At 44.3% G+C, this 22,228-nt stretch overlaps 1 long non-coding RNA gene across 1 annotated transcript; it reads right to left on the bottom strand.

The window, feature by feature from the left end:
• Positions 1-15,333: 15,333 nt before the first annotated feature.
• On the bottom strand, positions 15,334-21,881 carry LOC137346791 (uncharacterized). The gene is made up of 3 exons (XR_010968787.1): positions 21,739-21,881; positions 16,219-16,472; positions 15,334-15,683 (listed from the first exon to the last, which is right to left on the bottom strand). It is a non-coding gene; the product is annotated as an uncharacterized lncRNA (long non-coding RNA).
• Between the last annotated feature and the right edge of the window lie 347 nt (positions 21,882-22,228).

The raw sequence follows: 22,228 nt of genomic DNA, 5'->3' as shown, positions 1-22,228 counted from the left end.
CCCTTTAAAAATGGCGACGGCGTTTGCAGTCCACTCCCCCTCCATGTAAATGAGCCACGATGTGAAATATTGCGGCAGCTCAGCAGCGCACTTCTCATGTGTGTGCTGTGCTGTTTTTGAACCGGTGAGCTTTAAAGACTATCCATTACCTATGTACTGTCATACCTTTTAATGTATTTTCCCAATCCACCTCAGCCAATTTGCCCCCATACCTTCATAATTTCCTTTGTTTAAATTTAACACCTTGGCTTCAGATTGAACTACCTCACATTCAAACATAATGTAAAATTCTATCATATTATGGTCACTCATTCCTAAAGGTTCTTTTACAACAAGATTATTAATTAGCCCTTTCTCATTACATAATACTATACCAAAAATAGCCTGTTCTCTAGTCGGTTCATGCCATTACACTGATTTCTGTGCAGATTCCGTGAGAAAATCATCGATGCTCATCCCAGCTCCTGCTTAAATTCAGTCCTGGCATCTCACTCCATCCCTACTCCAGCTGCTACTTTTCTGGTCTGATTTCCAGTTGTGTGTAACATTGCTCACTGGATTGCTCCACTTATATTCCTTGTATTCTGGGATACTCTTCAGCAACACAGGGGGGCAGAAATCTGACCAGTTCCTGAGTGGGTCGGAGTTCACCTAAGATCATAAGATCATAAGAAATAGGTGCAGAGTAGGTCATTTGGTCCCCCGAGCCTGCTCTGCCATTCAATAAGATGATGGCTGAACTGATCGTGGCCTTAACTTCACTTTTCCTGCCTGCCTCCCCATAACCCTTGATTCCCTTGTAGATCAAAAATCTGTCCACATCAGTCTTGAATATATTCGATGACACAGCCTCCACTATAACTAGGAAGAGAATTCCAAAGATTAACGACCCTCTGAGAGAAGAAATTCCTCCTCATCTCTGTCTGAAAAGAGAGAGCACTTATTTTGAAACTGTGCCCCCTAGTTCTAGATTCCTCCACAAGACGAAACATCCTCTCAGCATCTACCCTGCCAAGCCCCCTCAGAATCTTATATCTTTCAATAAGATCACCTCTCATTCTTCTAAACTTCAATGAGTATAGGCCCAACCTGCTCAACCTTTCCTCATAAGGGAACCTCTTCATCCCAGGAATCAGTCAAGTGAACCTTCTCTGAACTGCTTCCAAAGAAAGTATGTTCCTTCTTAAGTAAGGAGACCAGAACTGTACACAGTACTCTAGGTGCAGTCTCACCAATGCTCTGTACAGTTGCAGCAAGTCTTCCCTACTTTTATACTCCATCCCCCCTTGCAATAAATGGCAACATTCCAGATACCTTCCTCATAACTTGCTGTATCTGCATGCTGACTTTTTGTGATTCATGTTTGTGGATGCACAGATCCCTCTCCCACAGCATTCTGCAGTCTCTCTCCATGTAAATAATATTCTGCTTTTCTATTCTTCCTACCAAATTGGACAATCTCACATTTTCCCACATTATACTCAATCTGCCAAACTTTTACCCACTCAGTTAACCTATCTATATCTCTTTGCAGGCACTTTGGGCTTAATTTTGTTCATCTCCTGACATCGGGCTCTGTGGCGGGCAGCCGGAATATCGGATCAGCTGTGGCCTGCCAAGGAGCCTGACCCCGGAATTACAGGGTCTGATCTTCCCAGCGATGGTGAAGCTCCGTGGCGGGCCCTCCGCCACTCTGGGCAGGCCCTCTGCCGCTCTGCAGTGGGTCCATGCTTTAAATATTGAAATTACCTGTTGGCATACATTTAAGTTGAATTATCCGTGATCTTAACAGCGGTTCCAGATCTTCAGTGCGACGGGTGGCACTCATGCGCCTTCATTTTCCCATCCAGGGAAAGCTGGCACCACCGAGGTGGGGAAGGGACAACTCAGCATTTGAAGTGTATCAGGCGGGGGGAGGTGAACTCTGCAATTTTAGTGTAGTTTGGGGGGGTGGGGGAGAGGTAAATTCTGCACTTTGTGCAGTTGTAGGAGAGCGGGGAGAAGGGGTCAACTCTGCAATGTTAGTGTAGTGGGGGAGGAATGGGGCAAGCATTTATTTTCAGTGTCGTTGCTTTCCTACCTATCTTTGCATCGTCAGCAAATTTGGCTACCACACACTAGGTTTTTAGATTAGATTAGAGATACAGCACTGAAACAGGCCCTTCGGCCCACCGAGTCTGTGCCGAACATCAACCACCCATTTATACTAATCCTACACTAATCTCATATTCCTACCAAACATCCCCACCTGTCCCTATATTTCCCTACCACTATACTAGTGACAATTTATAATGGCCAATTTACCTATCAACCTGCAAGTCTTTTGGCTTGTGGGAGGAAACCGGAGCACCCGGAGAAAACCCACGCAGACACAGGGAGAACTTGCAAACTCCACACAGGCAGTACCCGGAATCGAACCCGGGTCCCTGGAGCTGTGAGGCTGCAGTGCTAACCACTGCACCACTGTGCCGCCCATCCAAGTCAGTAATGTAGGTCGTAAACAGAACGTTTGAAACAAGTTAGGTGAAAAATCAAGTAATTTAAGCATAGTCAATGTGGTCTCCTAGAATAATTTTCATCATCTAAGGGGGAGGTTGGAAGATAATTTTCCAATTTTTTTCTCCCATAATTGGCCTTGGATTTTTAAAAAATCTCTCTTTGCCTCTCCAAGGAGATTACATGGCTGCTAGTGGGGAACCCTTGTACAGGGTGGCCTGTGGCTGCAGCTGTAACCAAGCAGGTGGGAAGCGCCTCAAAGCCAGCCAGGAGTGCTGGCCCCCCAGTCTGCTGCAGGGAGGCCGGCTCCAGGCAGCTCGCCTCGCCCCGATGCCTCAGAGGGCTTGGAGGCTGACTGGAATTTTCCTGTTGGCCTTTTAAAATAGAATCCAGGTGGCTATTTAACTTCCTTAATTGGCTACCCCTTGCTTGCGGGCAGGTAGCCCTGTCATCACCCCATCTGACCTCCGGTCAAATGGCCCAGGGGCAGGATGGTGCTGGCAAACTGGCATGCTGGCCAATGCTGCAAATTTTTGCACCTGCCCATCTCCGTCCTCGCCCCCACTGGGGGTTAAATTCCTGCTCCAAGTCTAACAGAGTGATTGAATGCAGTATGGAAACTGGTCTCTTTAGAAAACACGTCAGTTTTTTGTAACAATCTTTGGGTGGTACGCAAGGCCCACCTGTTGCAGTTTTCAGGAAGGCTTGCAAATGGGTGATCACATGCCAGAGGTAGGGGTCTGCTAAAATGGAGCAAGATGCTATTTGTCAGCTTCTGATTACAATGTTCAGGTACAAATGAATGGAATGAATGACTGCAAGCAGCCTAACCTGTGGTCTTAAAGTCTTAATTTTTGTGGAGCTAGGAGGAGCAGGAGCTCCTTTTGTGCTATCCAGAAACTTTCGGCCTGCTGCTGTCCCATTCAAGACCCTCCTGGATCACTTCTCACTCCCCACTCCTCCCAGGTTCTGACTGGCAGCTGCCTTAACATGACAGCCATCTGATTTCCCACCACTCCTCCCCCCACAGAACAGGTGAGCTACAGCCTGATGCCTGCTTAGCATCCAGAACTCGCCAGCAGGAAGCAAATGTGCCTCAAAATGACTCAGAGTCAAGTTGGCACAAATTTTGTGCCCATTTTGTACACTATACAATTGCCTCATCACGAGCACCTAGAGAATCATAGATTGGGGAGCATCAACACAAATTTATGAAAGGGAAATTGTGTTTGACAAATCTGTTACAGTGTTTTGAGGTGGTAACTAGCAGATAAATTATGGGCAATCAGTGGATGCAGTGTATTTGGATTTTCAAAAATTATTCAATAGCGTGGAACACAATAGTGTCAAGAAAACATGCTATGCTGAATGAGGACTTTTTAATTCATTAGTTGGAAACCTACTGTTATGATCAGGTGAGGAGGGGTTGCAAGGCACTCCTCTTTCCCTTCCTCTTGTTTGACTGCACAGGTTTTATTTCTTTTTAAACAGTGGTTGTGCTTACCATCTCGGTGAGTGTTTTACCTTTTACCTTTGTTGTGATTACAAAGAACCAATCGGACCGGTTTTCTTGAGTTTAAAGAAGAAAGAGGTGAGTTTATTGTACTTCAAAAACTAAACCCGACCTAGATAAAATAATAAAATTACATTACACTTTCACTCACACATGCACATGAGAATCATACACACAAATAGAGTAAAGAGTGATAAGAAATAATTTGGTTTGGATTAGTGTCCAGTACAGGTAAAAATTAATACACAGTCTGTGGGGTTGGATGATTCCGTTGTCTTCTGGCTGAAGTTGTGATCTTGAAGTCTTTGGCTGGTACCAATGCACTTTGTGGCTGGCCCACCTGGTTCAGGATTTTCTTGAAGACAGAATTGTTTTTTTAAAAAGGTAACTGTAGGACCCCAGCTCCTTTTTTTAATTAAAAATTTAATGTAGGTTTCCATCCAATGAATTGACACCTACATTAAAATTTTAAAAAGGAAAGCTGGGATCCTACATTTAACTTTTAAATAGGTGGCAGCCAAGACGGCCACCACAATTTACATTGAAATACCTCATATTCCAGGACATCGAATTGGAGATGCATGTATGACAAGGCTCCCATCCAGGACAATGGCTTGGATAGCTGATGTAGATTATTCAGTATTACCCTAGTTTGTGGGACTTTCAAAGCCATCTTGAAGAATTCATGAGTGGAGATGTACCTCCAGGGGGGTAAACACTGACAATACAACCTGAGAGGGATTTGGGTTTTAGACTTTGGACCTCGTTAAAAACAAAGAGTCTTGAGAGAACCATGTGACAGTTTCCCCAGGCTGTGTAAAACTTGTAGTTTTGTTACACACAGCAGACAAGCTTTGAGTGGGGCTGTGTCTCCCTCTCTACAGATAACATTGCAAGTTTGAAACCTGTCTGCGACTGCGCAACATCCAAGTCTACCATTGCTACAGACAGAGACCCTGGGGAAGAAAGCCACCTACATCATTATCTCCAAGAAAAACCTGAACCAGGTGGGTCAGCTGCAAAGTACTACCAGCCAGAGACTTCGGAACCACAGCTTCAGCCGGACAACTACTGACTTACCAGATCCCATAGACTGTATATTAGTTTTACTTGTTCTGGACTCGAATCCATTCCTCATCACTCTGCAACATATTTGTGTGTGTGAGATCTTCATATGTGTGTGTGTGTGTGTGTGTGGGGAAGTTGGAGTGTAATTTTATTATTTTACTTAGATTGGATTTAGATTTTAAGTACAATGCACTAACATCTTTCTTGTTTAAACTCAAGAAAACCTGTCTGATTGGTTCTTTTATGATCACAACAAAGGTAAAGAATTGAACACTCACTGAATTGGAGAGCATATCCACTGTTTATAAAGGAATAACCCCTGTTGCTGTCAAAGAAGGAGAAGGACAAGAGGGGAGCCTTGTGACCCCTCCTCAGCTGATTGTAACAATAAGATTGTAACACCAAATTAGGACTCATGGGATTGGGGTAATATATTAGCATGGATTGAGGATGGGTTAATGACCAGAAAACAGAGAGTTGTAATAAACGGGTCATTTTTGGATTGGCAGGCTGTAACTAGGACCACAAGGATCAGTACTTGGGTTTCAGCTATTTACAATCCACATTAACGATTTAGATGAGGAGACCAAATACATTATATCCAAGTTTGCTCATGATACAAAGTTTGGTGGGAAAGTAAGATGTAAGGAGGATGCAAAGCAGCTGCAAGGGGATATGACAGGTTAATTTATTGGGTAAGAAAATGGCAATTAGAATGTAATGTGGGAAAGTGGGAAATTATCCACTTTGGAAGGAAAAGTACAAATGCAAAATATTTTTTAAATGGTGAGAGACTGGGAAATGTCGGTATTCAGAGGTACATGGATTACAGTAAGGTAACATGCAGCTACAACAAGTGATTAGTAAAGCAAATTGTACATTTGCTTTCATTGCAAAAGGATTAGAGTTTAAGAGTGAGGAAGTCTTTCTGCAATTTTCTGCTGAGATCATCGTGGATAGCACATACAGGGAGGTGGTCACACTGCAGGTAAAGACTGCTCAGGCAGAAAGGGAATGGGTGACCGCCAGGCAGAGTAGAAGAACTAGGCAGGTAGTGCAGGAGTCCCCTGGGCCCATTTCCCTCTTTAACAGATATTCTGCTTTGAATACTGTTGGGGGAGATAGCTTCTCAGGGGAATGCAGCAAGAACTAAGTCTGTGGTACCACAGGTGGCTCAGCTGCACAGGAGGGGAGGAAAAAGAGTGGGACAGCTATAGTGATACGGAATTCTATCGTAAGGGGTACAGATAGGCATTTCTGTGACCGCAAACGTGACTCCAGGATGGTTTGTTGCCTCCCTGGTGCTCGGGTCAAGGATGTTGCGGAGCAGCTGGAGGACATTCTGAAGGGGAAGGGTGAAGAATCAGAGGTCGTGGTTCACATTGGAACCAACAACATGGGTTGAAAGAGGGATGAGGTCCTGCAACAAGAATTTAGGGAGCTAGGTAACAGAATAAAAAGCAGGGCCTCAAAGATTGCAATCTCTGGATTACTCCTAGTGCCACGTGCTAGTGAGTATAGGAATAGGAAGATAGAGCAGATGAATGCGTGGCTGAAGACATGGTGCAGGAGGGAGGGCTTTAGTTTCCTTGATCACTGGGTCTGTTTCTGGCGAAGGTGGGACCTGTACAAGTTGGACGGGTTACACCTGAACTGAAATGGGACTAACATCCTTGCTGGGAGGTTTGCTAGTGCTGTTGGTGGGGGGGTGGGGGGGGTTAAACTAATTTGACAGGGGGATGGGATACAGAGTGGAGGTACATTAGAGGGTGATGCACAGCCAAATATAGAAGAGAACTTAAGTCAGTCAGGATGGCAGAGCAAATATAGAGCTGTTAAGGCACAAGCAAACAATGCAAGGCTCGATTGCATCTATTTTAACGCAAGGAGTCTTACAAATAAGACAGATGAATTGAAGGAATTGATTAACGCATGGGAACATGATATTATTGCTATCACAGAGGCATGGTTGAAGGAAGGACAGGACTGGCAGCTCAATATTCTAGGGTACAGAATCTTCAGGCGTGACAGGGCAGGGTGTAAAAGAGGAGGCGGCATTGCACTATTGATCAAGGAGTCAATTACTGTGGTAAGGAGGGATGATATCTTAGAAAGTTCCTCAAATAAGGCCATGTGGGTAGAACTTAAAAACAAAAAGGGGGAAATCACTTGGCTGGGAGTGTACTACAGGCCTCCAAATAGTCAGAGAGAGATAGAGGAGCAGAGATGTCAGCAAATCTCAGACAGGTGTAAACATAATGGGTAATAATAGGTAATAATAGTAGGGGATTTCAACTTCCCCAATATCAGCTGAGATAGTGTTAATGCAAAAGGTTTAAAGGGGGCGGAATTCTTAAAGTGCATACGGGAGAGCTTTTTGAGCCAGTATGTAGAAAGTCCTGCAAGAGAAGTGGCGGTACTGGACCTAATCCTAGGGAATGAAGCCGGACAAGTGGTGCAGTGTCAGTGGGGGAGCATTTCGGGGATAGTGACCATAACTCTGTAAGATTTAAGGTAGTTATGGAAAAGGACAAAGAGGGACTGGAAATAAGAGTACTGAATTGGGGGAAGGCCAATTTCAATATGATAAAACAGGATCTGGCCAAAGTGGACTGGGAGCAGCTACTTGTAGGAAAGTCTACATCAGACCAGTGGGAGTTATGCAAAAAGGAAATAATGAGATTTCAGGGCCAACATGCTCCCGAAAAGGTGACGGGAAGGACCAACAAGTCCTGGGAACCCTGGATGTCAGGGGATATAAAAGATTGGATAAGGAAACAAAAGGAGGCTTATAGCAGATTCAAAGCATTGAAAACAGCAGAGGCCCTAAAAGAGTATGGAAGGTGTAGGGGGGTATTTAAAAAAGTAATTAGGAAAGTGAAGAGGGGACATGAAAAAAAAAACTGGCGGGCAAGATAAAGGAAAATCCCAAGACGTTTTATAAGTATATTAAGGGCAAGAGGACAACCAGGGAAAGAGTAGGGCACATTTGGGACCAAAGTGGCAATCTGTGTGTGGAGCTGGAGGACATAGATGAAGTTTTAAATGATTAATTTTCATCTGTGTTCACCTAGGAGCAGAACGATGTAGGTGTAGAGATCAGGGAGGTGGAGTGTGATATACAAAAACAAATTAACATTGAAAGGGAGGAGGTATTAGCTATTTTAGTGGGATAAATCCCCAGGCCCAGATGAGATGTAACCCAGACTGTTATATGAGGCAAGGGAGGAGATAGCAGGGGCTCTGACACAAATTTTCAAATCCTCTCTGGCCACAGGAGAGGTACCAGTGGACTGGAGGACAGCAAATGTGGTACCATTATTCAAGAAGGGTAGCAGAGATAAACCAGGTAACTACAGGCCATTGAATTTAATATCAGTGGTATGGAAACTATTGGAAAGAATTCTGAGGGGCAGGATTAATCCCCACTTGGAGAGGCAGGGATTAATCAAGGATAGTCAGCATGGCTTTGTTTAGGGGGAGATCATGTCTAACAAACTTGATTGAATTTTTCGAGGAGGTGACTAGATGTGTAGATGAGGGTAAAGCAGTTGATGTAGTCTACATGGACTTCAGAAAGGCTTTTGATAAGGTCCCACATGGGAGATTGGTTAAGAAGGTAAGAGCCCATGGGATCCAGGGCAAGTTGGCAAATTAGATACAAAATTGGCTTAGTGGCAGGAGTCAGAGGGTGATGGTCGAGGGTTGTTTTTGCGATTGGAAGCCTGTGACCAGTGGTGTACCACAGGGATCGGTGCTGGGACCCTTGCTGTTTGTAGTGTACATTAATGATTTAGACGTGAATATAGGAGGTGTGATCAGTAAGTTCGCAGATGACACGAAAATTAGTGGTGTCATAAATAGTGAGGAGGAAAGCCTTAGATTACAGGACGATATAGGTGGGCTGGTTAGATGGACAGAGCAGTGGCAAATGGAATTTAATCCTGAGAAGTGTGAGGTGATGCATTTTGGGAGGACGAACAAGGCAAGGGAATATTCAATGGGTGGTAGGACCCTAGGAAGTACAGAGAGTCAGAGGGACCTTGGTGTATTTGTCCATAGATCACTGAAGGCAGCAGCACAGGTAGATAAGGTGGTTAGGAAGGCATATGGGATACTTGCCTTTATTAGCCGAGGCATAGAATATAAGAGCAGGGAGGTTATGTTGGAGCTGTATAAAACGCTAGTTAGGCCACAGCTGGAGTAGTGTGTACAGGTCGCCACACAATAGGAAGGATGTGATTGCACTGGAGACGGTGCAGAGGATATTCACCAGGATATTGCCTGGGCTGGAACATTTCAGCTATGAAGAGAAACTGGATAGGCTAGGGTTGTTTTCCTTAGAGCAGAGAAGGCTGAGGGGGGACCTGATTGAGGTATACAAAATTATGAGGGACATTGATAGGATAGATCGGAAGAAACTTTTACCCTTATCAGAGGTGGCAATAACCAAGGGGAATAGATTTAAGGGAAGGGGCAGGAGGTTTAGAGGGGATTTGAGGCAAAAACTTTTCACTTAGAGGGTGGTTGGAATTTGGAACACACTGCCTGAAGGGGTGGTGGAGCCATGTGCCCTCACAACATTTAAGAAGTATCCAGATGAGCACTTGAAACACCATGGCATACAAGGCTACGGACCAATTGCTGGAAAATGGGATTAGAATAGATAGGTGCTTGATGGCCAGCATGGACACGATGGGCCGAACGGCCTGTTTCTGTACTGTATAACTCTAATTGTTTAGGGCCTTAATGAGACCACATCAGCAATAATGTGTACAGTTTTGGTCGCCTTACCTAAGGAAAGATATACTAGCCTTGGAGGGAGTGTAACGAATGTTCACTGGATAGATTCTTAGGATGAGGGGATTGTCTTACACAGAGAGGTTGAGAAGACAAGGACTATATTACATGGAATTTAGAAGAATGAGAGGCGATCTCATTGAAACATGTAAAATTTTAAAGTTTGACAGTGGAGGTGTTGGAAGGATGTTTCCCCTTGCTGGGGAACCTGGAACTAGGAGTTACAGTCCGAGAATAATGGGTTGGCCATTTAGGACTGAGACGAGGTGAAATTTCTTCATTCAAAGGGTTTTGGATCTTTGGAACTCTTTACCCCAGAGAGCTGTGGATGCTCAGCCATTGAAAATATTCAAGACAGAGCTCGATAGATTTTTGCATACCATGGGAATTAAAGGAGATGAGGATAGTGTGGGAAAGTGGAACTGAACTGGAAGATCAACCATGATTGTACTGAATGACGGAGCAGGTTTGAAGGGCAGAATGGCCTACTCCTGCTCCTATTACTTATGTTCTTATATATGTGATTCGAGCAGGTAAACCTGGCAATTAGTATGTTGGAGAAACAGTTTGACTTTCCGTTATACATTTAATATCTCCACATTGTGTCCCTTAACAATATTAAGTCAACCTACTAATGTGCGTGTGAAGAGACGAGGCATAATCTGCAGCTGAGGGAGGCCTTCACACAAATTTACTGCCAGATTAACTTGTAACAGGGTGCATTGCTTGGTCGAGAACTGAAGAAATACATACACTCAGTGTCAGCCAGCACTCAGAGTTCAAAGCTGGAAGCACAAGGCTCTGAAGTGAATTCTCCAACTTGCCATCAGTTTGTTTCGTATTTAGGTAATGAAATAGACTTTTTACTGCACCTTAGAGTATGAGATTGAACGTACAAGTGTAATGGACAGCATTTGCTATGCCAATAAAAGAAATTATGTTATTCTCTAGATGTGATTGGTAATTTCACTGTAATGATGAAAATAGCAAAAGATAACAATATCATACCCATTGAATATCGTGGATTTTGTTACCACTCAGAACCTAGCAACAAGGCATAGTAACAGAGTGTGTCTGTACTGAATCATAGGGAAGCATTAAGTATCACTCTGTTGGCGCAAATGTGAGTAGCACACTAAAACATTACTTCTAAAAATATCAAAATTTGCTGATATTTATTATCACTTCCAATATACAGTTTAGGAAAAATTCAACTCACAATTTCTGACACTTTGGGACTGGTTTTCCGCGTCCCTTCCACTCCCGTGCTGGTTCTATGCTGAAGCAACATAACTGTCATGTTGTATGCCTGCCTAGGCCTAGGGGCATTGTTATTTGTCCTGTTCTGAGCCATTAAAATGGCCAGGTGACATCACTGGCACAGATCCACTATCCCAGCTGGACCATTTGCTTGAAAAATGACAGTAAATTTAAGCTCAGCTGAAGATCTCTAATTGTTCCTTGAGCTTCCAAGATGGAGATCAGCATCCAGAATGTCCCGATTATCTGCAAACAACCTGAGGAGGGCCAGGGTTTGTTCAATAACAGATAAAAAGGTACCTGCCTGTCTTTGACTTGTCATTGGGACCCTGTCACCCTTCTGGGTGCCTCGTGAAGTAAGTCCATGGATTATATTCAGAAGGCTGGGAACAACTCCTCCTTCCTCATTTATATCTCTGGAATGGGCCAGCATCAACTGCTCACACAGGCCATCTCTGTAACCTCCCCAGAGGAAACCATAGAAACCCTGGAGCAATGTAAAAATGACAAAAATGTGTGAAATGGGTCTCCACCTATTTCTTCCTGGCAAGTAGGGACAAAGGTCATGACCGTAATCCCCTTTCAATTTTGTCACACAGGGAATATCCTGTTGAGTCTCTCACTTGCTATGTATGATATTCAACACTTCACCACTGTATTATCTTTAATATTTAGGAGAAATATTTTTTCTTGTGAAAATACATTGCACATATTCAATAACACACAGGGGGGAATTTTATGCTCTCCACCACAGTGGATTTGGTGGTGTGCAGGGTGATATAATTAGGCAGGAAGTGTTTCTTCAGATTCCCAATGGCGGGATATCTTTGATGAATTAAGTCGACGGCGGGTTTGCTGCGTTCCAGGGTTCCCCCAGCGCGGTGGCAGATTGCAGCTTTGCATTCATTTAAATAACATGAATAGTCATTAACATACACATAATTACAATTCAGCCCTACCTGCCAGATTAAGTGAACGGCGAGCAATATTCCTTGCTACCTAGTTCACAAGTGTTTCACTGTGGCGTGCAGCAGTTGGATCTGTGCAGTTGAGTCTCAGGACTGTGCTCTTTTCCCTTCAACTCATCCGCTAAACTAAAGCCAGCATTGGAATGGATGTTTACCTCCATGCTAGCATTGGAATGGATGTTTGCCTCCAGGCTCGGCACCAGCAAGGATGAATCTTCTCAGGGATGGTGGCGAAGGCATGGTTGGGGGCAACATGGAGGAGCAGGGTAGGGTAGGCAGCGAGGGAAGGATGGGGCTGATTGGGTGCATGGAGGAGCAGGCAAGGATGGAGTGGAACGTCCAGGTTGTTGAATGGTTGATGATGGTGAAGATGCATGTTTTTGGCTGCGGGGGTGGTGAGCGGATTCAATCAGTACTGTGCGAAGATATTTGGCATCCAAAGGGCCTAAAGGGAGGGATGAGTGCTGTCAATGTCATGGAACTGTGGGGTAAATTGAGGGTACTGGCTAGCAGAGGGAATGGTCACAGTCAATGGGGGCAAATGCATTTTGTAGGTGGGGGGAAGGTCAAGACTAAGGGGTGGGTATTTGACAGCTTCATATGGAGGGGAACAGGACTCGGCAACAATGGTCAGTTTGATGTGAGGATGTTCAAGGGTAAGAGTCAGCATGTCGATAGTAATGGGAGTAGGAACAGTGGGGAGGGATGACATGAATAAATTGATGATTACACTGTACACAGTAATGGGGGAGGCTCAATGGATATGGAGGGAAGGATAACAGTAACATTGGCTGGGTCAAGGGTAATGGGTTCAAGCTGGAAGGTTGCAGGAGGAGGTTGGATGATGGGGAGACTTGCACTGAATTCCGCGCGCAACGTTTTCTCCAATGATAATGGAAACCATGTGGACACTCAAGGAGAGCAAGGAGAGTGGGAGGAGACAAACGACAGTGGGTGTGTGGCTGCAATTTGAAGGCATATGTAAGGGATTTGTTCGTTGCCTCGATGCTTCAGCTCAGAGTCAACAGAGGACTGAATCACCACGCTCTGCTTATTTATTGTTCAAAAAAGTCGCAGCGACATGGGTTTCATAGACCGTTTTTGTTTGGTAACATGGCCAGAAGAGCAAAGGGAGAAACTAAGGAAGCCTCTTTTCCCCCAACTCATGATGCCTGAGCACCAGTAACAGGCAGAACAGGAAGGTGCGGATGCTCTGAAAGGATAACATCCAGGAACAGCCTTATCGAAGACGGGCACTGGCCTGTCATCGCATCCTCAGGACAAGGACAAATTTCCTTCAAATGTCAGAGAGGCAATGCCAGAGATGCCTAAGGATGTCACATGAAATAATAACTTGAATTTGTAGGATCTTGCAGTATGCCCTGCAGCCGCTCGGCTTCGGTGGGAATCCCATGCCAGTTGCCCTCAAGGTAACTACTGCACTCAATTTTGTTTCCAGCGGCTCCTTCCAGGGATCCACGGGTGACATATGTGGCATCACGCAGTCTGCGACCCACAAGTGCATCAAAGAAGTGACCAATGCCCTTTTTTTACGTACCAATGATTTCATCTACTTACCTGTAGATGGGGACAGCCAGGCAACAAGGTCTGCGGCCTTCGGCGCCATGGCTGGCTTCCCTAGAGTGCAAGAGTGATCGATGTGAGCATTAGAACTCCCTGGGACCAGCCTGTTGTCTTTGTCAATCACAAAGGCTTCCACTCTTTAAACGTACAGCTGGTTTGTAACCCCAGGAGAAGAATCATGCTTTTTTACGCATGTTTCCCAGGAAGCTGTCATGACTCCTACATTTTAAGGAACTCGCAGCTGCCAGCGGTTTTTGAGGAACAGCCGAAGTGGACGGATGGATCCTGGGTGACAAGGGTTACCCCTTTTGTACATGGCTGATGACACCAGTACGTCATCGCCAAAGTACTTCTGAAGAGAAGTACAATGTCGCTCATACATCCACCAGAGCCATCATTGAGCACACCATTGGTATGCTGAAAATGTGATTCTATTGCGGTGAGTGGTCTGCAGGGATTCTCCAGTAAGGACCACAGAGGGTGTCATGAATAATCGTTGTCTGCTGTGCCTTGCACAACCTTACAATTAGATGCGGTAACATTCTGCAGGTGGAGGAACAGGAGGAACACCAGTCCTCCTCAGATGAGGATGACTATGAAGAGGGTGAGGACAACAATGACAACGATGCCATCATTGATATGAGGGCCATGGAGAGACAGGCAAAGGACATCAGGGAGAAACTCATTTATGCACATTTCAGCCAATAATAAGTCACATCATCAAGGAATGCTGGGAGGAGCAACATAACAATTCCCCACAAAAATTCCCTTTTGCATGAGGTCTTATTCATCTCTGCAATCTTAACAAAGCGTTGCTGCACTTTCATGTGATTGGCATTTGAAATCATCAATGGGCTACAATGAATGAGGCTACACACCACTGCAAGCAGCGTTAAGTTATGAACATAGAAAACAAAAGTAAGGCATGACCGTATTGGAAAAGGTTATTAATCACCAATAGGAAAATAGCTATGATTGAAGAGTGAAGGCCCAAATTTCAATGAGGGCGAGGCACCGCTTACCCTGGAGGTAACATGAGAGGAAGGCCCCGAGGCAGCTGGCATGCGCTTCACCTCCATCCAGGTGCACGATGGCACTTACCTGTTTCTGAGAGGAAGGAGCATCTGGTGAGAGGTCCAGATTCCTCATTCCCCTCTCACTTAGACTCTGCTGCATGGAGTCAACAGTAACAGTGATGGAGTGCAGGTCAGATCACATATGGCTTGAGTGCTCAAGCAGACTCACCACGGAGCTCACCAGACTCTCGACTGAGGAAGCCATAGGCTCAAATGTCTTGGGACTTGGCAGAAGTCATGGCTTGCATGGACTCCTTCATGGCACGCACAAAGCCACGCATAACTTCAGGCACCTCTGACATATTTCCCACATGGCTTTGCTGCACATCCAGCAGATTTCTTGTAGCTACAAACAGAGGATCATCCTGAGCGTGGGGCTAAGCAGGGGCCTGGTCCTCAGCAGTCCTCCAATTGTCAGGGGATCTGTCTGGCACATGCTCCCTAAGCTGCTGGGACGTGTCTGTGTCATGCATGTAATGAGAAGCTTCTTATGTTGTCTGATGCAACATAAAATGAGATGCGTGGAGTTCAGTTGATCGAAGATCTCAAACAGGTTTATTGAACAGCTAACAAGTATATACAGTGCAGAGCTAAATATTTACAGGACTTGTCTCTTGGTGTTACAGTAGCGGAGTGAGACTGGCATGTAGTCACAAGACTGCATTCTGGCACTTAGCCCATTAGCATACTAAGATCTTAAAGGGATATAATTCTTAAAGGCAATCACACAACAGTACACACCAGCTTGTGACCCAGATTCTAATGTTGAATCCCCCACGGACTGTGTGAATGTATCTGCACTGGCGGAGGTGGAAGAAGAGGCAGGTGACAGTGCATCGTCTGGGGCATGGGCTTCTTCTTCCTCCCCAGCGGAGGATTCTTGGGATTCACAGTGTTCTGTGATTCGAGTGCGGGCACCTGCAGTGGAAACACAAACAGAGGCACTTTAAGCATGTGCTTCACAGGAGTTCACACAATTTCCTGCAGTTTCCACATATGATTGCAAGAGTGGAGATCACGCTTCATCTTTATGCCTTGTGGCTCCTGCCTCACCAACTCTGCTCGTCCTGCCTCCCTCCTGTCTCACAATCTCTAATGCCTCCTCCTCAGCTGTGGTCAGCAGCCTTACGCCAGGGACCCCTCCTCCCATTCTAGCATGCTCATGCTCGTTGTGACTTTGTTTATTCTGCAGCAGACAGTGCAGATTTAATGACATGACAAATGATGCATCACAACTATTGCGTATATGCATCAACATCACTCATTCTGCATTGACTTTCACACGACACATTCAATCACATAAACAATGGCAATCTTCATCTTGGAGTGAAATCATATAGCGAATGGCACCAAGGCTGCTCACGCATTCCACTACATTCCTTGTATACCCTCTGCTTTAAAGACACGGAGCCATGGAAGAAATCAATGGAGCAGTTTCGCCAGGACCACTTACCCTCGCTGATCTGAGCAAGTCATTGATTCGCTTGTGGAACTGCACCCATGCTCTACGAGTGACCCCACGGTTCGAGACCTCCTCTGCTACCTCCATCCAGGCTGCTTTGATGAGGTGGGAGAGTTTTTGCGCTCCATCTGTAGGGAAAACGACCTCCAGCCTTTCCCTGAAGGCCTGGAAAAGAACCTGCAGGGAGGCATCGCTGAATGGTGCGGTGGGACGCTGCCAGCCGGCTGCCAAATGATTCACTTCAGCTGCAGGGAAAATAAACAATGTGAAGTTGGTGGTAACTTTCACAAAATAAAGGAGGCAAAAACATTTTGATTTAAGTAAAAGCTTCAAGTTAAGTTAGTCTGAAAATACTTACATGAAAGGAAGGCTGCTGATCCTTGAGGCTGCAAGCACAGAATGTTTTAAATCTGTGGTGATCATATTGCTTGGGGAGTGATGGCAGGTTCCAACAATGAAAGGCCGCCCATGCTGCATGATCCCACATGTCCCCCGTGTCCGTCACTGCACGGCTCATTTACACACAAAATCACATGGGAAACGGGAATTGCGGCGGAAGTGGAAGTTATGACAACTTCCGGTCCCACAATGAGGAATGCCGCGGCACTCATAAAATTCCACCCACGGTGATTGTCAGCAGGTCATGGTATTCCAGAATTCCTCTTAAGTTGAGTTCTCACCATGGGCTAGTGACTAAAGCATTGCTAGTGTGGTATTGAGCTATGTGGACAGAAGGTGCCATGTTTAATTCTTATTCAATACAGATTTAGATCGATTTTGGCCTCCTCCTGAAGTCCCCAGCATCACTGATGCCAGTCTTCAGCCAATTTGATTCACTCCACGTGATATCAAGAAATGACTGAAGGCACTGGATACTGCAAAGGCTATGAGCCCTGACAAAATTTTGGCAATAGTACTGATGACCTGTGCTCCAGAACTTGCCGCGCCCCTAGCCAAGCTGTTCGAGTACAGCTACAACACTGGCATATACCCGGCAATGTGGAAAATTGCCCAGGTATGTCCTGTACACAAAAATCAGGACAAATCCAACCCAACCAGTTACCGCCCCATCGGCCTGCTCTTGATCATTAGTAAAGTGATGGAAGGTGTCATCAACAGTGCTATCAAGCGGCACTTTCTTAGCAATAACCTGCTGAGTGATGCTCAGTTTGGGTTCACCTGGGCCACTCAGCTCCAGACATCATTACAGCCTTGCTTCAAACATGGACAAAAGAGCTGAACTCAAGAGGTGAGGTGAGAGTGACTGCCTTTGACATCTAGGCAGCATTTGACTGAGAATGGCATTAAGGAGCCCTAACAAAACTGGAGTCAATGGGAATCAGAGGGAAAACTCTCCGCTGGTTGGAGTCATACCTAGCACAAAGGAAGATGGTTGTGGTTGTTGGAGGTCAATCATCTCAGTCTCAGGACATCACTGCAGGAGTTCCTCAGGGTAGTGTCCTAGGCCCAACCATCTTCAGCTGCTTCATCAATGACCTTCCTTCAATCATAAGGTCAGAAGTGGGGATATTCGCTGATGATTTCACAATGCTCAGCACCATTCGTGACTCATCAGATACTGAAGCAGTCCATGTAGAAATGCAGCAAGACTGGGACAATATTCAGGCTTGGGCTGATAGGTGGCAAGTAACATTCGTGCCACACAAGTGCCAGGCAATGACTATTGTTATGAAGGTGTTTTTGTTTTTGTTAAAAATATTTTTGAAAGGAATTTATTCTTAAACTGAATAAATGTTGTACCAGGTTTTTTTTTTTAAAAAAGCCATCAAGGGGGCACTGAAGGAACTGTTGGCAACAATGTTACTGGTTGTCACATGACTCAAGTTAAAGATAGAACAGAAACCCTGGTAACAGGGGCAGAGAAGTGACAAGCGTTCCCTTGATTGGACAAGCCCAATAGTGGCAGAGAGCGCCTAGGATGGGCAGAAATCTGACAAGTTTTTTGGGTTGTGGGTCAGTGTGTTTGTTTTTTACCTTATGGAGTGTGATAAAGTCAAGTCTGCTCCTGAGGTGTGTGTGGTTTCACATTCTGGAAGGAGAAAAAGTCAAGTCTGCTGCAGAAGAAGGAGAGAATTCCACGGAAGAAGAGAAGACCACAACCCAGCTTCGTTTTCCAATATCTCTCAAGGACCCTGAGAAGCCCACTGTGTCAATTCATCTTGTTTCCTGTATTTGAAGAAATCCTGCTATAAATAATTCTCAACGCCGGCTGAAACGAACTGTCCTGGAAGATCCTAATGACCTGTCTACGTGTACTCAGAAGTTAGACTGTATGCCAGTTTTGGAACAATATATTTTATCTGTTGTTTTCTTCAAAAACAAGCAAGTAATCTGCCCAAGTTTTTTTTGTCTGTAACAGAGCTCTGAATTTATAAAAATCCCTTTTATCTTTTCGGTAAACCGGTGTATGGGAGTGCGCGCGAGTGTAAAGGGACTAAGGTAAAAAGGGAACTTTAAAATTTAAATCTGTGTGTTCATGGTTTACTTCATTACTGATTAGACTTGTTTTATAATAAACTAATATTTTTGTTGTTCTGTAAAGAAACCTGGTTAGTGAGTTCTATTCAGGAAAAAATATAATATATAATTGACCATATCGATAAGTGGGAAAAATTAAAATAATATGTTGTGACCTGTGGCGACGTGGGACTTGGATAAACAGTGCACTCCTCCTGCCTCGGTCATAACACTATCTCAAACAAGAGAGAATCTAACCATGTCCCCTTGACATTCAATGGCATTTCAATTGCTGAATCCCCCACTATCAACATCCTGGTAGTTACCATTGACAAGAAACTGAACTGGAGTAGCTATATAAATATCATGGCTACAAGACCAGGTCAGAGGCTGGGAATTCTGCAGTGAATAAATCACCTCCTGACTCCCCAAAGCCTGTCCACCATCTACAAGGCATAAGTCAGGATTGATATGGAATACTCTCTGCTTGCCTGGATGGGTGCGGCTCCAACAACACTCAAGAAGCTCAACACCATCCAGGACAAAGCAGCCCAGTTGATTGGCACCCCATCCACAAACATTCACTCCCTCCACCACCGATGCACAGTGGCAGCAGTGTGTACCATCTACAAGGTGCACTGCAGCAACATACCAAGGTAAAGGCATGCTACTCGACCCAAACCCAACGGGACCTGATGACATGTGTCGGGTTCGGGTCGGGTCGCACTTCTGGGTGCGGAATTTGGGCTCGGGTCAGGTCAGGCCGGAATGGACACGCTCTATTACCACCTCAGGTAAGTAACTCTAATGTTAATTTACTTTTTGGACTTTAAAGGTGGTTTTGTTACAGTTATTTTAAGCTTGTGCAGGTAAGGAACAAAGTGAAAAACGGAAGGTAGGTTAACTAATGGTCGGGTCGGGTTGGGTCAGGCACGGGAAAAAATGGAAGGACTCAGGCCGGGTCAGGCTCGGGGTCAGATGGGGCTCTGTGGGGCTCGGGTCGGGTCTCATTTGCATACCCAAGCAGGCCTTTATACCAAGGCTCCTTAGACAGTACCTTCCAAATCTGCAGCCTCTACCAACTAGAAGGACAAGGGCAGTAGTTGTATGGGAACATCACCACCTGCAAGTTCCCCTCTAAGCCACATACCATCTTGACTTGGAACAATATCACCATTTCTTCACTGTTGCTGGGTCAAAATCCTGGAGCTCCCTTCCAAACAGCACTGTGGGTATACCTACCTCACACGGACTGCAACGGTTCAAGGAGGCAGCTCACCACCACCTTCTCAAGGGCAATTATTGATGGGCAATAAATGATGTCCTAGCTAGCGATGCCCACATCCCATGAATGAATAAAAAGAGATAATCTTAATTGTCACATTAGCTGTAGTGGACCTAAGCTAGTTAGGGAGATAAATGAGTTCCATTGCTCCTGATTGCTATCCAGTGACTCCTGGTAGAAAGTGTGCATGTGGATCAGACTCAGTCGTGATGCCCTTTTCAACATCAACACTCAATGGTTAGGATCATGAAGAATGGCTGGTTGGTTGAAGAGCCAGAGTGCTGACAGCATTCATGGATCTGGCAAAACTTAGGAGAGAACAGAGGGAAAGTGGGAAAAGGAATTATACGTATAAGCTGTTGTCTCAGAGACAATGACAGTAATCTCCAAATGTTCTTGTGCTGATGTAAATTACTATCAGAACTGAGACACCTGCAAATCATAGATCTGTCACACTTGTGAAGGAGATGTCACAACTCACTGTGTCCTCTATCAAGGCAGATCTTCTATGTTGCCACATAAGATCTGTCTTGATAGTAGGCTATGTGAATTTATTTTTTCAGTGATATGATCATGGGTATTATACTGCATAAAATATACCAAATCGTTATATTTTTGACATCTAAATTGCAACCTTACAAGTGTTTCCTCATTCCTTCCACTTGCTCAGCAATAGTCCCGTAATAATTTTGTTTTTTGATATTTGAACAAATTAAGCCTATGAGCAGGAGCTGGGAGTTGTGGGGTGGGTGGGGGGGGGGGGGGGGGGGGGTGGGGGGATGGAGGGTGGGCCATAACTCATTAGGAACTGATTTATGGTTAACAGCAAAAAAATCATTTCCATGACAACTGTTAGAAGGTTTTAGTGTTATCAGCTGAATATCTGAATCTAATTTCAATAGGATGGGGGAAGGGTGTGGAGCTGCAATCAGAACAAAAACCAAGAATAATCTCTTTATCGAGATAAAAATAAAATCTGTATTACAAACATTGATTTTACATCTTCACAACATTCAAAGATTGTCAATTTTATATTGTACACTCTATGGGAGTTAGAGATCAGGAAAAGGACATTGAGCTAATGTTTGGAGTCTTTGACCCATTTAGCATGTCTCAAAGAAAATAAATCAGCCAAAATTAGACCTGCTTTTACAACTTTTTTTAAGATCCAGACTAGAGACTGAAAAACATAACAAAGCAGACCAGCATGTACAAAGTACAATTCATTCTGAGCAAGAAAAATGAATTTCTATGAATGGTTTTGTGTATCCTAAAAAGTCTATTATCAAAGTCAAATGCATGAACAAACAATAACCCTGAAAATTCATATTCTTTTTATATGTGCCTAAAAATATCTTCACAAACATTTTAAAAGCTGCTTACAATAATACTCTGTATTTTGCGGGCAAAAAGACTGTTAAGACACCTGCTATAAAGGAAATATTTCAGAAAACCAATTCTAACTAACAAAGCATATCACAGTTACATGCAGCTCTGCTGCACTATGAAACTGACCTTGAAACAAGCAGGGTGTAACTGCAGCTTATGGTTCAGATAACACATAAATGGAACTTTTTGTCATGGCCTGTCAATGCTTAGTTACTGTGTTTTCAGACATTTTACACTTGTACTCTCAGCACTTCAAAATCCCAAACTCCATCATGCTGTGCTTAACAACATTTGACTGCAACTAACTTTGGTGCCAATTAGACATAGGCTGATATAAATGAGTAGAAGTATACACTTACAGTGGTTCAGCGTCTTTAGGTTCTATAGCTATGTATTGATTGTAGTTCAGAAATCAAAGTCACTTGATTGCCCAAAATATAAAAGCCAGAGTTAACGATGCAACAGGAAATACTTTTGACATAAATTCTGTGCTCAACTGCCGTCATGTGTGAAACATACAATATGAAATGTTTAACAGAATGAAAAATTTATGGTACCTCATAATGGGTCTCATTTGCATTATCAACAACTACCCTACCAATCTTTATGTCTTGCTGACCTTTAATCATTTAAATGTTTTGACTTGTCTTTACATAGGCATTCATTCACTACGTAATGTAACAAAACGCAAGCATGTTAAGGAATTAAGAGTTACACCTTTAACCGTACAACTGGAATACGATTTTCAGTGTGTATATAAAGAACACTTTTTTCCTCACTTTGTTGTTCTTTCACACACATGCATAAAAATTGCCTACAAATGCTCTTTTAATATATGGAGAATCTGTT

Source organism: Heterodontus francisci, chromosome 1 (assembly GCF_036365525.1).
Source record: "Heterodontus francisci isolate sHetFra1 chromosome 1, sHetFra1.hap1, whole genome shotgun sequence".
Taxonomy (NCBI): domain Eukaryota; kingdom Metazoa; phylum Chordata; class Chondrichthyes; order Heterodontiformes; family Heterodontidae; genus Heterodontus; species Heterodontus francisci.
This window is presented reverse-complemented; position numbering and strand designations above follow the sequence as displayed.